The following is a 10,918-nucleotide window of genomic DNA, read 5'->3' as shown; positions in this document are numbered from 1 at the left end:
GCACCCAAGGACAACATCAATAGGATATATTGATTTAGGGGGTGTCTTAGACTTCTCTGATCAACTGGAAATGGGATTTTTGTCAGATTGTTTATTGTCTTTGGGATGCACTTTATTACCCTAAGTGGCATAACTTTATTTCAACACATATGCAATATATAAATATGTAATTTTAGATAAACATAAAATAATACATGGAAAAAAACTTTAAAGCTCAACTTTCTATTAGTAACTTTACAACTTATTTTAGAATGTGGGTTCGAGTGGCTACTTGCCATCTAATATTTTATTACTAAATTTTTTTTGGGATAGTTATTTCTTACTTCCTTATGGAAAACACAGATGAGCAATTATAAGTCCAGATGAGAATCAAAAGTTTTTCATGTACTTCTCTACTGAAAACATAACTGTACACATGTGCAAACCTTATGAATTAGGGTATTTTTTGATATCTAATAACTAATATTGACATAGTGACATGGTATGTTGGAGCTGTGTGGGAAGGTACTAATTATGTCAGCTTTGGTCATCAGGATCCTTTAGTTTAAGCAAGTTATTGCAGCCAGTGAGGCTAGATTTTTCTAGGGCATTTACTGAGTGAGGTCCTTGACTTGCTTCAGAGGTACAATATGGTGGGTAAAGCCTATTGTATGTCACCCATGAACCATGACCTCTACTTCATGCTGACATCATCCCAGAGGTACTTTTCTACTGTTGTGGTGTCATATCATACCCAAGGCAACTTAAAAAGGAAAGAGTTTATTGGGAACTTGCTTACAATTTCAGAGGATGAGCTCATGAACAGCATAGCAGGGAGCATGGCAACCAGCAGGCACTGGAAATGGAGTTGTCAGCTTAGAGACAACGATCAAAAGGCAGAGAGAGGTGAGTAGAGGGAGAGTCACTTGGAATGGCACGGGCTTTTTACAACTTCAAAGCCCATCCCACGTGGCCCACCTCCTCCAACAAGGCCATGACTACTAATCCTTCCCAAACAGTTCCACACAGTACAGAACAGGCATTCAAACGTATGAGTTTCATGCAGGCAACCATGGCAGGTAATATTAGCCAGGGGCTGGATTAAGCAGCTGCCTTTTCCTCTAGGGCTTTTGCTCCTCATGGTTCCACAGTCCCACCAAGCCTGTGCTTGCTTCCTAATGGAAATGTGCACATATGAAAGTCACAGACATTAAAAGAGCTCCAAGAAGCAAACAAAAAATGTTCCACCCAATACTATCATCAGTCATGTGTATCTTCTCCAACTTCTCTACATTTTTCCAGGGCTATATTCAAGATGTAGTTTCTTCTGTCTTGAAGAGTAGAGAAATACTTTTTTTCTTGTTAACAAGATTTTAAACTATAGTGAAACAGACTAATTTATGTATTGATTTCTTTTTTGAGTGGCCTTTGCGCTAGGGACACACACAAAAAAATGCTGATATTTATAGAATCGTTAATGCCATGTCAGGTGGGAGTAATTTTAGTTGCACTGTCTTCCTGAGTAAGGGTAACAGTAGCCCTTATAGATATAAACTCTATTAGTATGATATTTTAAAGATGGCAACGCTATATAACTTTCCTCAGGCTACTTCATTAAAAAGTGGTGAGACTAGAATTTTGACTTTGAATCTGATTTAGTTGCTATCTCTTATGTTTGTTGTTGAAACCCCCAGGTCAGACTCGAGGGCTGCCCCTGCAAAGGAAGGAGTCTTGCATGTGGCTGAGGATCAGGTAGAGTGTAGGTGTTATTCAGAGGAGTGTAGACAAGTTCCTCATTCCAATACATCTTCCGCTACAAACTCTCTTCTTTCCAAGGGCTTACTTAGAACTCTTTGGAGTTAGCGTTCATTTGAGTCTTGTGGTTCAGCTTCTGCATTAGGGAACATCACGCACTTAACTAGTGCCAGTATCTAGCGCCATTTCAGCAGAGATTGGTTTGTGGAGTAGTAGGGAAGAAAAGGACCCAGACAGACTCACCTTCTGGAAAAGAAGAGGGAGGAGGTGGAGGCCATGCAAGGAGAGCAGTAATGTGCACCCAACTACTGGAGCCTCGTATCTTCTTTATGAGCCCATCTCCTGACAGGTATAGATTTCAGAGTGTTCTGGGGCGGAGAGAAAATTCTGTTGCTGGTTCAGGGACGGTTGCCTGCATAGCAGTTGTAGGGTGTGAGCCGTCATTCATGTTTGGGCTCCTGCTTAAGCAGAGAGGCAGCATGGGGAAATCAGCCATGTTATGACTTCCAATTAAATCATATCATACCATTAACTTTTATTTTGCGTCTTTCTTTCATTTTGCTGATAGACATAGTACTTTCCCATCCTAAAGAAAACTTTTTTTTAAAAATGCCTACAGTTCTGCTCCCTTTTTGTTTACTACCTAGCTCTAAAATGAGGTCTACCCTCCCTCACTGTCTTCCCATTGATCTCGGGCTGTACCTTAGGCATTGCCCCAAGACTGATTTCACGAAGGATGTTAAGAGGCAAAGCCAAAGATATTAATTCTGCTGTCAGAGGACAATTTTGACCTTGGTGCTATCATAGCATCTGGAGCATTTGGCTAAAGAATCATTTCTTCCTTGAAGCTCTGTCTTCAGTCTCTTGTCTCTCCTGTGTAGCACATTCATGAGCTTATTCCCCTATGCATTAGCTTTCTAGGGCTGCTGTGATGATGAACTACAAGCTTTCAGCCTAAAGGAAGCTCACTTTGTCATCCTTCCAAAAGCCAGATGTGAGATCAAGACTTGGCTGCTGGAACCCCATCCCAGATCCATAACAGGGCTGTGTGACTCAGGGGAGACATGCCTTAGTCTTACTTGTACAATTTATAATCTTTTTAGCTCATCAGACATTAAGAAGGTCAAGACAAGTGATAGTGACAGGAAACATTTAGAACTAGGCACTGTAGGAAACATGGTCTCAACCTTCCCAACACTGGGACTCTTCAATGCAGTGTCTCCTGTTGTGGTGATTTCCCAACCATAACATTATTTTCACTGTTACCTCAGAATTGTAATTTTGCTACTATTATGAACCATAATGTAAATATCTGTTTTCTGATGTTCTTAGGCAACCCTTGTTAAAGGGTCAGTAGACCTCCCTCCACCAAAGTGGTTGAGACCCACAGGTTGAGAACCACTGCCCTGGAATATCCCTAATATAGCTGTTATTTTTATTTACTTCAGATAGTGGAGCTAGGAAAAGAGTTAATTTTTAAAAAATGGTTGTAAAATACTTTAAAATGATATTCTACTGTTAGTTCTTGATCCAACTTTACAGACATAAAGCTCTAGAGTGCTCATAGCCTTAGAGTTACTACTACACTGAAGGTAGGTTTGGGGACTCTATCAGCCTGTATCTCTGCCTACCACACTTCTGTAAATTGCTGTTGGTCCTCCACATGCATGAATCCTGTCTTTAGATTCCACTGATCATAGATCAAAAAATTTGGTAAAATCTTATCTCTGTATTATATACTTAGACTTGGTATTCTCCATATAGTTTCTTAATATTATCACTTTAACTATAATTTGTAGAGTATTTATAATATTAGGTATTATATATAGTCTAGAGAGAAATTAAAGCACATGAGAATTTTGTATCGGTTATGTGCAAATTCAGGGAGGTTTTAATGTGAAAGGTGAGCACTGAATAGATTATGTTACCAATCAGGTGGTTTGGTTGGTTGGTTGGAAGGTTGATTTTTCTCTATCGTTATAGAAATTGTAGGTAGATAAGGAGAAGCTCTTTAAGTGCTGGCCCTTAGCAACATTTGTTTGCCCCAGCCCTTGGTATCAGCAAAAGTGGCATTAACAGATGGTGTCTTTCTAGGTCTCCTGAACTGAATGAGCCCTTAAGTATTCCTAATGTTATATAACACTCATGTTACAGCAGCTCTTTGGTGTTGGGACTCTAAGTCCCATAAATACACTTCTTGTGTGAAGCCTAAATTTGGGAGTTCTTAAGCCTTTAAAATATATGGCTGGTGGTATAGCATCCAGGTAGGCCTATAGGACTTGAGATGTTCAACTTCTCACATTAGGTAGTGTTATAGCTCCTGGGACAACCTGGGAAATCAGAATTCCTTGGCACTTAGCACCAGCTAATGGTAGAACTATTTGTCCTTGGTCTGAGACCCTTGGCCTTCCCAATGAGACAGTTCTCTGAAACTCTTCTGCAAATGAGGCTATAGAGTCTCTTCTCTGGATCCCAAAGGCCCTTTATCCTTCTATAGTCTCAGCTTTCTTCTCTTCCTTCTGCCTCTTTATTTTGATGTCCTGCCTCTCTTGAAGCAACTGTTCATCTCTTATGATGCTGTTGAAGCCTCATGCCTTTCCACGTTTGTCTTGGTCAACCAACTGCTTTGCTGTTCTCCTGCTTCATGTATCATCTATCCTTTATTGGCCTAATGCCTCAACATCAGGGGAGCGATTATATCCTGTTCACTAATTAGGACTGAGTAGCATTCTTACATAGCCTGAGAAGAGGTGTTTGGACCAAGGACAATTATCTGTTTTGTACTAATCACAATCTTTTGTATTCCAACAATTTCAGTCTTGCCACTGGGCACCAATCATCGCCATCAGGGGCGTGTGGTTTGGGAGAAACAACGCTTTGAAATTTAGTCCAATTTTGATGTATACATAAACGAATCAGCACCAATCATAACAGTGCTTCAGCTAGGCCAGCAGTGGAAGACCTTACCATGAGGCATAGGAAGAAATGGTTGCAGGCTCATCTAGAGTGATAGTGAAGGTCTTTTTAAAAAGTTGTTTCAATTAGCCCTGGGTAAGACCTCACTCTTGGAAGCTGGAGCAATTGGCTGCAACTGTGAGGTTTTTGTTTTTGTTTTTGTTTTGTTTTTTTCCAAGATGTCAATGATTCCAGATGATTGGTGTTGACATGAGAGGAGTCTGGCTGTTTGGGTGATGGCCATTTTCCATGAGGCATACTAAAGCAGCAAAGAGGAATCACTAAGGGAATCTATTGCCCTACCCCCTTAGGTCTTTGCATATATATATATATGTGTGTGTGTGTGTGTGTGTGTGTGTGTGCATCAGAGAAAGTGTTTACAATGACAGCTTAACTCATCATTAACACAACAGTGACTCCATACTGCTTAACTTATCATTAACACTAACAGTGACTCCATACTGCTTAATCCCTGTCAGGGTTCCATGGTGTGTGAGTACCTCTCATCCATCTCACTGAAGCCTCCCACACTTCCACAGATATGAAGGGACATTTGTAGATCCTTTGCTGGACTAGTTTTTTGGGAGCCCACAGACAAAGGGAATCAATTTATACTAATGAGTAGACCAAAAGTTTGGGTCATTCCTGTACCTAGGGTCTACCAATGCCTTTCATAAACTGAGGTGCCATTTAGCTTTCCAGAGAAAGCTTTTCCTCCTAGTGATGCTAAACACCTGTTGGGCCATTCTCAAGTGTTCACTGGTTCTGTGAATGTGTCCATATGTAAACCAATTATCTTTGTCACATGGCCTTGAAGCTATGACCAGGTATAGGTCTAGTGGCCTATCTTGTCAGTGCCTGGCTTAGTCCTCTCTGTGGGCAACAGAGGTTTTGAACATGAAAGAGTTTGCACCTCAAAAGAAAACTGAGAAAAGGGGGATGGTAGGTTCAGAAGGCAAAATCAACCAAAGTCCTCATATGCAGGAATACCTCAAAGTCAACAGCCATAGAATTTTACCAATGCACCTCTCAGCTTATGTCACCAAACTAATTGTTGTTGGTTAGATCTACATCATCCCCATCATCTCCCCTCCACACCTTGCCCTCTAAGTAGTGATAACTGGGTCCTTTTCTTTAAATCAAAGATAGAGTGACCAACGGGGTACTTTTCTAAATAGGACCTTAGAGTTCAACTCAGGCTGGGAAGGTTTGGTGTGTGACACCGTAGGTGACTTTATTAACTCCCTAGGGTCTATTAATATTGAGTTGTGATGCACCTCAGGTCCTCTGGGAATACAGAATGATACTCTGGCTGTTAACTGGTATGAGCTATGGGGATTCAAAACTATGAATTCCAGCTGCCTTTTCTGGGTTGTCTTCCTAAGCAAGACACAGTTCTCTGATAATCCATGAACAATCCTGCCCCATCCTAGAAATGGTAGCTTTGCTGTGTGCCATCACCAGAATAGCAAGCCTTGCACCATCTCAGCTATAGAATAGAATTCCAACCTCCAGATACTGAGGAGAGGTTCCCGTGGCAGGACTTGGTTTAGAGAATGTTTTCTGCCTGGCCTGATTGGCAAAGTCCCAGTGGGGGGGAAAAAAGCCCTCTTTTTAGTATGGCAAGTTACTGATGCTAATATCTGGCAGTCCATGTTGGTTGCTCTCTGTTTTAATTAAACATTATTTTGCATGGGTTCCCTGAGGAGTAGGATATCATGAAAAAGCACCATTTCATAAATCTAAGGAAAAAAACTCAACAGATACACGCCTTTGTACCTTGATACCATTTTAAATTTCTGCATTTTTCTAAGTTTCTTCTCTATGAATCCAAAAACAGCTATAGGTACTTCGTACAGTGCATGAATGATTCTTCCTTGAAAATGCAGCCAAAGGCAGACATTGGTAGCTTTGCTACATATTTCCATATTTCTATGTGGACATGGGCATCTATAAATATGAATACTCCCACTTTCAGAGTTTGAAAATAGAACACCAAATTTTATACACACACACACACACATATATGTGTGTGTGTATATATATATATATATATATATATATATATATATATATATATGAATGAAACTGGTTTAGTTTCTAACTCATACCAGCTCAGCTCTCTGGAAAACATGCTAATAAACCCCTTGTCACGTGCTTCTTTGAGAGCATCAGTATAATTAGCCCTTTTAAAAAGAGAACAAAACTACTTTGGAAACCTCAATTTGAAATACAGTGAGGCCTGATACCTCATTATAGCTACGCAGGGCTTTTTCTCTTGCTTTGATTTCCTGGCAAAGCATTATTTTATGCCTTTGTTCCCCTTCAGTGATCATAATAGTCTTGGCATGAACCTTGCCAGGTAGGTGAAAAAAACCCTCCCCTCTGGGCATTTCTTGTCCCTTGGGGGAATATTCTTAGAGTTAACCCTATCAGTGGTCTACTTGGAGAGCAATCGGTGTGAAGCACGAGGAAGCTCTCAATTTCTGACTCTGTCCTTCTCTTTGCTCAAGATGTCCTTGTGTCCTTGAGTCTGCCCTTTCTCATTTACATCCCTTCTTGTGTACGAAGAGGAATCCTTTTAGTGTGCACATTACAGTGGACCTTCAGGGACATCTTTGAGGAAAGGCGAAGACTGGTAGAACAGCTCTGGGAGGCTTTTAGCTAGAAACCTTAGCTCCCTCAGGGGCTTTTGTCTCTCCAAGCACTGTGGATAGAATGAAGTGTTTTGTCCCCTCTTGCAGGAAATTCCTCAGAGAACGGGGAAGGAGAATCCTTCTGTGCTTGGAGTCCTGTTCCCAGTGGGAAGGGAAACTAGAAGAACAAAGAATATAAGCATAACAAATAAAGCCAGTGAAAGCTGTGCTTTCCGACTGACTGCTCAGGAGCTGACTGTAGCCCTTGGGGTTAGGAGCTAAAACACCTCACTTTGCACCTGACTTAATGTCTGCCCTGAAGGGTGAGCTGTTCTGGTTGACAGGATTAGGTCCCTCTTCATTTCTGCATTGGCTCCTGAAGCGTGAAAGGAGCTAAAACAAAGAGATCTTTAGTTCTCCAGCCCTACTTCAGCATCTCAACACTTCAGTGCCTGCTAGTGGTGGTATGGGGAATTGCAGCTACTGCCATGGCTTCACGCTGCAGATTATAGACCTTAAATGAGATAGTGCAAATTCGTACTTAATTAGGGTTCTCCTTAAGAGATCCCTTTGTTATCATGTTTCTAGCATTATAAAATTCTAAATAAAACATACATGGAATATGTCTTGAGACACAGTAAGAAGCAACTGAAACGGTCTTTCCTCTGGAAACGACCAAGACATCAGCAGTGCTCTTCCCAAATCCTGCCTTTTGGAGGCAGTCTGGATAAACCCAAACTTATTTACCATGGTTTATGGGAGGGATTTGAAAACCTGATACTAAACAACTCCCTAGCCCTGTGTTTGTTTTCACACCGTTTACTAACAATATCTTTCTGCACCCGAAGCCCACCCTAGTTTCCTGTGTTTCTAAGAGTGAATGCTTTTCCTTACCCACCAACTCAGCAGCCTCTTGATTGATGGCCCTGCGTCCTAGACCACTAGTGTGAGCCTAATAGAAAAAGAAAGTAAGAAAAGGTTCTACTCACAGTGCACCTCTGGTCTATACTGGAAACATAAAGACAGGCTCCTACCCACCCCTCAGCTTCAACCTCTGGAATATCCAGATAGAATAGTTGTAGCATTTAGATCAACATCAAAGTGATGCTTAGGCTGAGCAAAGAATTCTTACCTTTGACCTTATTATCTTGGTTTGAAACCTTCATGAGGTTCAGCATATGTGTTGATCAAGTCTTAAAAAGTTCTGTGTCTTGACCTCAGCCATAAGCACTGAGTGTTGAACCCTAACCCATGGTGTCTGTTCACCTGTGATGTCTGTCTATCTGTGGTGTCTGTCCACCTGTGATGTTTGTCTATCTGTGGTGTCTATCCACCTGTGGTGTCTGTCTATCTGTGGTGTCTATCCACCTGTGGTGTCTGTCCACCTGTGATGTCTGTCCACCTGTGATGTCTGTCCACCTGTGATGTCTGTCCACCTGTGATGTCTATCCACCTGTGATGTCTATCCACCTGTGGTGTCTGTCCACCTGTGTCTGTCCACCTGTGATGTCTGTCCACCTGTGATGTCTGTCCACCTCTTGTGTCTGTCCACCTGTGGTGTCTATCACCTGTGGTGTCTATCCACCTGTGATGTCTATCCACCTGTGATGTCTATCCACCTGTGATGTCTGTCCACCTGTGATTGGTGTCTGTCCACCTGTGGTGTCTGTCCACCTGTGTCTGTCCTTGGGCAGCTGCTTACCATCCTTGCCCCAAGCAGCCCATTCTTAGCACTGCCTTCCCTCTGGAAGACGATGATGCATACTAATGGCCACAGGAGCATTCACTTTTAATCTGGCTTTACAGTAACTCTCAGACTTTGCTATATACTTAGTCACGTAAGACCTTTCCGTTATTAATGCAGCCTGATTCTGTACTCGTTACTTGAATGAGAATCCGCACTTAGAAATGATTTTTATCAGCTTGGCTTCTAAAATGTCTTTGAAGCATGTAAGACCTGACTAATCTATACAGAGCTTTATATCCCCATAGGTGGTGGTCATCCTGAATCAAATGACATTTTTAAAAGAAAGTTTACACCTTTGAAATCTTTCATATGAGATAATTCCTTGGTCAAATAAAAGAAACATATTTAAATAATTTGTTTGAATAGGGCAAAAATCTACTGAAAGAAGGACTCTCCATCTTCATCTCCCCTTCCTTTGTTGCTGTCATAGCTTATCCTGGCTTTAATAACTTGTACAGAAAGGTTGACATCTGGAACCAATTTAAGACAACTTTATCATCTTTGCAGCTTACTGAACTTACTTAGAAAAATTAATTTATCACCAAATTATTTCCTAGGGGGGAAACTATACATTAAAATAATTGAACAGAATTTTCTTATACTCTCAATGTCCCTGAATTTGTCCCAGCCATTGAGCATCTAAAGAATAACTCTAAGGGCAATCAAACAGTGTTGTGAGACTAGGAGGTTGGAACTGACAGTGTAGGGTAGCTGGGCTCTGATAGTGGATATGTTTTTCTTTGTTAAAAGTTAGAAATGTGACTTCGTTCCCAGAAATACAAATTTCTAGGAGTGCGGAAGTGAGGCTGGTGCCGGTGAGTCTGATTGCTTAAGCCGGCATGAAGATCACCAGGCAGAAACATTCCAAGAGCATCTCAGCTTCCCCCACCCCCACCCCCACCCCCCCACCCCCCACCCCCACCCCCGCCCAGCACTTTCTGCCAGGTGGCGCTGCGGGGTTGCATCCAGTTGTGGGGCCAGCTGCCCTGCCACCTTATGGGAAAGCCCCAGCTGTGCACCACAAGATGTGTGTTAAAGGAGTTAGAAACACTGGGAAAGGAATTATATGGAGCAAAACTGATTGCCCAGAAATCCCAGGTTCGAAACTGTTCTCATTTCAAGAGCCCGTTGAGTGGGTCTGGGGGGATGGTGGATGGTGCATGGTGGATCGGGGGAACCCTCACCATTATTTTGTGGCCACACAGGATCAGAACCTATCTGTGAAAGTCAAGAGAACTTCTGGAATTCCTCTCATGTTCATTATTCAGAACACTGTAGTGTTGGGCAAGCCTTCTCCCAGAATAGTGGCCTTTGTGAACGTGGTCCGGGCGGGTCAGCTAGTCTCAGTGCACAAGAAACAAAGTATCAAGCAACTCAAGGAGGAGCAAGGCCTGGTGCAGAACCGGACCTGGGGAGGGGGGGGGCGGGGGGGCGGGTTGAGGAGGAGGGGGAGGGAGAGGAGGAGGAGGGGGAGGAGAAAGAAGAAGGTGGGTGGCTCCAATCCTCTCAGCTGCCTGAGGCAAAAGAAGAAAGCACAGGATACAAAGTCCCCTGCTTTGGAAAAGAAAAGGAAAAGGAAACGGATTCGAACAGATCCACCCTGAAAGTGTCTTCTGAGCGAGCAGCAGGGTGTGGAAGGCTGATGTGTGCTGGGGACACTCTGGAAGGCAAACTTCCTGTTCAAACTGTGAAAGCGTATATACCAGAGGACTAACTTATTTGTGTAAACTAGTACTGCTACACACAATTTTGCCAAAAATTAAAGAATGGTTGGGTTTGTCATAAATAAATAAATAAATAAATAAATAAATAAATAAATAAAAGAAATGTTATTGCCAGAGGCCAG

At 42.1% G+C, this 10,918-nt stretch overlaps 1 pseudogene; it reads left to right on the top strand.

The window, feature by feature from the left end:
• Positions 1-629: 629 nt before the first annotated feature.
• On the top strand, positions 630-10,715 carry LOC110312290 (rRNA-processing protein UTP23 homolog pseudogene; annotated as a pseudogene).
• Positions 10,716-10,918: the final 203 nt, after the last annotated feature.

This window comes from Mus caroli, unplaced genomic scaffold, assembly GCF_978045245.1.
Source record: "Mus caroli unplaced genomic scaffold, Mus_caroli_1 scaffold_18, whole genome shotgun sequence".
Lineage (NCBI taxonomy): Eukaryota > Metazoa > Chordata > Mammalia > Rodentia > Muridae > Mus > Mus caroli.
Note: the sequence above shows the minus strand (reverse complement) of the source record. Positions and strands in the feature narration are given on the sequence as shown.